Here is a 6,261-nt window from a genome sequence, read left to right on the forward strand (position 1 = left end):
GCTGTGACCACCCTAATGTGTTTTTCCTTATTGTATTGTTCCTGTTTATACCCTGTTATGTTTTCAAAAATATGTTTAGTCCCGGAGTACTAAATTTTACTAGGGGGGAATGTGGAACCCCAGGGGTCTGGTTACCACAGTAATAGCAATATTACGTCTGTGAGCAGGTGGGAGGTCTCCTGGTCAGGAATCCTAAGCATGCCACACCTCCTGCCCAGTCCTGGGAGGGGAAGCACTTCCCCTATATAAACTGGGGCTGAGGTAGGGTTAAAAAATAGAGCACAGACACAGACAGAGACACAGTCTGGTCTGGAGTGGAGCTGATACAGGGAGAGCAAGATCAGGAGCTCTGTGGGAGCAGTGATAAAAGGGGTCAGAGACTGGAAGCTGTAGAGCTCGTCCTGACTGAAGAGATCTCACCGGACACGGAGTCCGAGGCTGTGGGGACTGAGCCATACCCAGCAGCAGAAACCGACCGGCAGGGGATTTCAGGTCCTCTGGCCAAGAAACCCGAAGGCACGGTCACACGCAAGGGACCAGCACCGCTGTCGTGGAGCGGAGGCTACCAGAAGGCCCCGAGTCACCGGCCATACGGGTGAGCACCACACGGTACACTCAGGGACGTGGGCTACTTTTACCCGCTTCTAGCAAGGTAGCCAGGAAGAGTACAATTAGTGGGGAGGCCTACAACTCCGCCTGGCCAGGGGAGATCCTATCTGCTCACGGACTGACCAGGCCCCGATCGCTAGCCAGTACTCCCGGGAGGGTCTACCTTTGCCACCAGTAAAGACCCTGAACTACACCGCACCGTCTCTGAGTGGTTCCTGGTGCCTGCGAGCAATTCTACTATCCCCATCATCCACGTCCGCTGCCCTGAGGCCATACCCCTCCCGTTGGGGGTTATACTATCCACGATGCACAACCGTACCACCGGCCTCAGCGGTCTGCCCTGCAGCGGCGGTTTCATAACCGCATTCAACGGGTGGCGTAGTCGAACACTATAACATCTTATACTAAACTCCGCCACTTAGTTTGACACCCTGGGCACGGACCGGGTCACCGCCACGAGGACTACTATCCCCAGCAGATCCGGCTCCGGGTATCCCCCTGCGCAGCAGAAGCAGCACAGGCCCAGGGGGCGCGTCACCTTCCCAAAACCTGGAACCTTGCAGGAGGCAATGCAATTAGCCATACGTGTGGACAGGAGACTGCATGCTAGGAGTAATGAGGGGAGATCTACTGCTATGGCAGCTCCTGGTTTTCAGAGGGTCTGCTCGGAGGGTGGAGAACCGATGGAGATTGGGGCGATGTCACCCCACTCTCAGGAAAAAGACCGCAGGTTTGCTAAAGGATTGTGTTTTTATTGAGGTAAATCTGACCACTTTATTAAGAACTGGGTGCTTCGTTTGAACAAAGAAAAAAAAAAAGAGGTCAGTTACGCCCGCATAGCGTGTTTAAACTCAAAAGGAGTATTTCTTTCTGGAAGCACCTCATTCCAGTAGGAGTTGATTGAATTTCGGGTATTTGTGGATCGTGGTTCTACACTCAATGTGATTGATGAGGGTTTTTTGGAAAAATTTAAATTAGAATCCAAACTTTTGTCATCTCCTATTTCTGTGGTTGCTGTTGATGGCTCTCCCTTGAAAGGTATTACTCACAAGGTTTTTGAATTTCCCCTCACCATTAATGGTATCCACCAAGAGAATTTGGATTTGGCGGTATTAAATAATTTGCCTGCTCCAGTGGTTTTGGGGTTACCTTGGTTAAAATTGCACAATCCTGTACTGGACTGGTCTACCAATGAAATTAAGTCTTAAAGTCCTAAGTGTTATGATAGATGTTGTAGCGGTCGCATTGCTGCTGTGGAAAGAGGGGAATTACCTGTACCTATTCAGGATTTTTGGAAGTTTTTTTCTGAGGAGGAGTCGCAAGTTTTGCCTCCTCATAGGGACTATGATTGTACTATTGAGTTTGTCCCTGGAGCAACTCTTCCCAAGAGTCGCTTATTTAATCTTACTATCCCTGAGAGAAAGGCTTTGGAGGAATACATACAGACAAGCTTGGCTGCCGGTCACATTAGACCATCTAAGTCACCTGTGGCTGTTGGATTTTTTTTTGTAAAAAAAAAGGACGGCGGTTTACGTCCATGTCTGGACTTTCGCAAAATTAATAAAATTACAGTACGCAATTCCTACCCACTGCCATTAATTCCTGACTTGTTCAACCAGTTAGTGGGGGCCAAGTGGTTCTCTAAGATTGATCTCCGGGGGGCATACAATTTGTTTCGTATGAAGGAAGGTGATGAGTGGAAAACTGCTTTTAACACTCCAGTGGGTCATTTTGAGAATCTGGTTATGCCCTTTGGTCTTACCAACGCACCAGCGTTTTTTCAGAACCATATTAATGACATCCTGAGACCTTTGATTGGTAAGAATGTGGTTGTGTATTTGGATGACATTTTGATTTTTGCGCCGGATCTGGAGTCTCACTGGCAGAGCGTACGTGAGGTATTGCAGTTGTTAAGCGACAATTCACTTTTTGCTAAGCTGGAGAAATGTGAGTTCGCTGTGCAGAGAATTAGTTTTTTGGGCTACATTATCTCCAGCGAGGGCTTTGAAATGGACCCGGTGAAGGTTCAGGCGGTGCAGGAATGGCCTAGGCCTATTGGTTTGAAACCAATACAGAGATTTTTGGGTTTCGCCAATTATTACAGAAAATTCATTAAGAATTTTTCTATAGTTGTTTAGCCGCTGACCGATCTCACCAGGAAAGGTGCTAATACGGTTCAGTGGACTACTGAGGCCATTGAAGCTTTTGTGTATCTCAAGAAGAGGTTCAGTTCTGCCCCCATCCTTATGCAGCCTGATGAGACCAAGCCTTTTTTGGTCGAGGTTGATGCTTCTTCGGTGGGGGTCGGTGCTGTTTTGTCTCAGGAAAACAAGGATGGAGTACATCCCTGTGCTTTTTTTTCAAAAATTTTTTCTGAGACCGAATTTATTTACGATGTCGGTAATCGGGAATTGCTGGCGATTAAACTCGCATTTGAACATTGGCGTCATCTCTTGGAAGGTGTTAAATTTCACATTCAGGTTTTTACTGATCATAAGAATCTGATCTATCTTGATGCTGCCAAGCGCTTGAATGCCCGTCAAGCTAGGTGGGCACTTTTCTTATCACGGTTTAATTTTTCTGTTACTTACATCCCGGGTACCAAGAATGTAAAAGCTGATGCTTTATCTCGCAGTTTTTCTCCCATGGTTGGTACCGAGGAGGAGGAGAGCATTTTACAGGATGGTGTTGTGATAGCAGCATTGGACTCCGTTTTGGAAGATGGGATTCTGAAAGCCCAGGAGGATGCCCCATCTAACACTCCCCATGGGAGGTTGTTTGTGCCTAGGAACTTTAGGAGAGATTTGTTTGTGGAGTGTCATGAGTCTCGGTTGGCAGGTCATCCAGGAATTTCGGAGACTAAGAGACTTGTAGGTCGCAGTTTTTGGTGGCCTGGGTGGCAGAAGGAAGTCATTAAGTGGGTGCGTCAATGTACTGTGTGTGCTAGATCTAAGTGTTCACATGCTCCTGCTGCGGGGTTGCTTTGCCCTCTGGAGGTTCCTAGTGATCCTTGGACGCATCTTGCTATGGATTTTATTACTGACCTTCCTGCCTCTGAGGGTTTCACTGTTATCTGGGTGGTCGTGGACCGTTTTAGCAAGATGTGTCACTTGGTTCCCTTCATCAAACTGCCCTGCGCCAAGACACTCGCTAAGGCTTTTGTTAAAGAAATTGTCAGGCTCCATGGCGTTCCTACCGACATTGTTTCCGATAGGGGACCTCAGTTCATTTGTCATTTTCGTCTGGTTATCATCCTGAGTCTAATGGACAGACAGAAAGAAAGAACCAGGATGTTGAACAGTTTTTGCGTTGTTTTGTGGCTGACATTCAAGAGGGGTGGTCTGAGTTTCTGCCACTGGCTGAATTTGCTCTTAACAACCATACATCCTCTTCTGCTGGGTGTTCTCCTTTTTTTTGTTGTACTGGGAGACATCCATCGTTTGGGTCATTCTCCAAATTGGTATCGGCTGTGCCGGAGGAGGAGAATTTTTCCAGTGAGTTGGAGAGAGTTTGGACTGATGTACGTCGTAACCTTCAAGAGGCTAACAAAAAATCCAAGAGGTACGTTGACAGGAAACGTCAAGAGGTTTTGTTTACTGTTGGTGACATAGTTTGGTTGTCCTCTAGGAATCTGCGGTTGAGGATTCCTTCTAAGAAATTGGGCCCAAAGTTTGTAGGTCCGTTTAAGGTGCTTCAGGTAGTTAACCAATCTGCTGTTAGGTTGGAGGTTCCTACCTCATGGAAGATTAATCCGGTGTTTCATGTTTCCTTATTGAAAAAAGCTGATGTTTCTGATAGGGACGCCACTGTCTCTGTTCCTCCGGTGGAGGAAGACGGTGAATATGAAATTTCTCGCATTCTTAATTCTAGATGGCATAGAGGGAGATTGCAGTATCTCGTCGCTTGGAAAGGTTTCGGTCCCGAGGATAACTCCTGGGTAAGGGCGGATGATGTCTCTGCTCCTAGACTTGTCGGAGCGTTTCACAGGAGGTTTACTGATAGACCTGGGCCTGGAGGATCCGGAGGATCCTCATAGAAGAGGGGGTACTGTTAGAACCCTCCTGTTAGTTTTTTCTATTTTGCTGGTCACATGACTTTTTGCCTATATAATCCAGCTTCGCCCTCCTGGCCTTGCTGGACTTCAGTGTTACTTTTACTCTTAAGCTAGCCAGGTGCTTTGTACCTTTCTCTGTAGTTTGCTTGGTCTTTGACCACTTGTACTTTTGTTTGTTTGTTTGTCTTTTCCCTGCTACAATTTCTGCTAGGAGGTGTCCAACTATATCCCAGTCCTTAGTTCTTGTAGGGACCCCTCCCTTATATCTATAGGTCTGCGTTCAGACTAGCCGAGGACTTAGGCGGGTCTGTTCACAAGGAACAGGTCCCCCGTTGCATCGTAGGGAATCAGCTTAGTCCTATTGTAGGGACAGTTTTCCTATCTTTTCTTAGTGTTTGTAGCAGTTCATAACAATGTCACAGTACAGGGATAATAATCATAGTGATGTCACAGTACAGGGATAATAAACACAGTGATGTCACAGTAGAGAGATAATAATCACAATGATGTCACAGTACAGGGATAATAAACACAGTGATGTCACAGTACACTGATAATAAACACAGTGATGTCACAGTACAGGGATAATAAACACAGCGATGTCACAGTACAGGGATAATATAAACAGCGATGTCACAGTACAGGGATAATACACACAGTGATGTCACAGTGCAGAGATAATTCACAGTGATGTCACAGTATAGGGATAATAAACAGTTATGTCACAGTACAGGAATAATAAACACAGTGATGTCACAGTACAGAGATAATACACACAGTGATGTCACATTACAGGGATAATACACACAGTGATGTCACAGTACAGAGATAATAAACACAGTGATGTCACAGTACAGGGATAATAAACAATGTGATGTCACAGTACAGGGACAATACACAGAGTAATGTCTCAGTAAGGGGATAATAATCACAGTGATGTCACAGTACAGGGATAATAAACACAGTGATGTCACAGTACAGCGATAATAATCACAGTGATGTCGCAGTACAGGGATAATACACACAGTGATGTCACAGTACAGAGATAATAAACACAGTTATGTCACAGTAGAGAGATAATAATCACAATGACGTCACAGTACAGGGATAATAAACACAGTGATGTCACAGTACACTGATAATAAACACAGTGATGTCACAGTACAGGGATAATAATCACAGCTATGTCACAGTACAGGGATAATAAACACAGTGATGTCACAGTACAGACATAATAAACACAGCAATGTCACAGTACAGGGATAATAAACACAGCTATGTCACAGTACAGGGATAATAATCACAGCGATGTCACAGTACAGGGATAATAATCACAGCGATGTCACAGTACAGGGATAATAATCACAGTGATGTCACAGTACAGGGATAATAATCACAGTGATGTCACAGTACAGAGATAATAAACACAGCAATGTCACAGTACAGGGATAATAAACACAGCTATGTCACAGTACAGGGATAATAATCACAGTTATGTCACAGTACAGGGATAATACACACAGTGATGTCACAGTACAGGGATAATAAACACAGTGATGTTACAGTACAGGGATAATACACACAGTGATGTCACAGTA

The sequence above is a fragment of the Phyllobates terribilis genome, unplaced genomic scaffold (assembly GCF_046119375.1).
Source record: "Phyllobates terribilis strain yellow unplaced genomic scaffold, ASM4611937v1 Scaffold_3__8_contigs__length_932513732, whole genome shotgun sequence".
In the NCBI taxonomy this organism is placed as follows: domain Eukaryota; kingdom Metazoa; phylum Chordata; class Amphibia; order Anura; family Dendrobatidae; genus Phyllobates; species Phyllobates terribilis.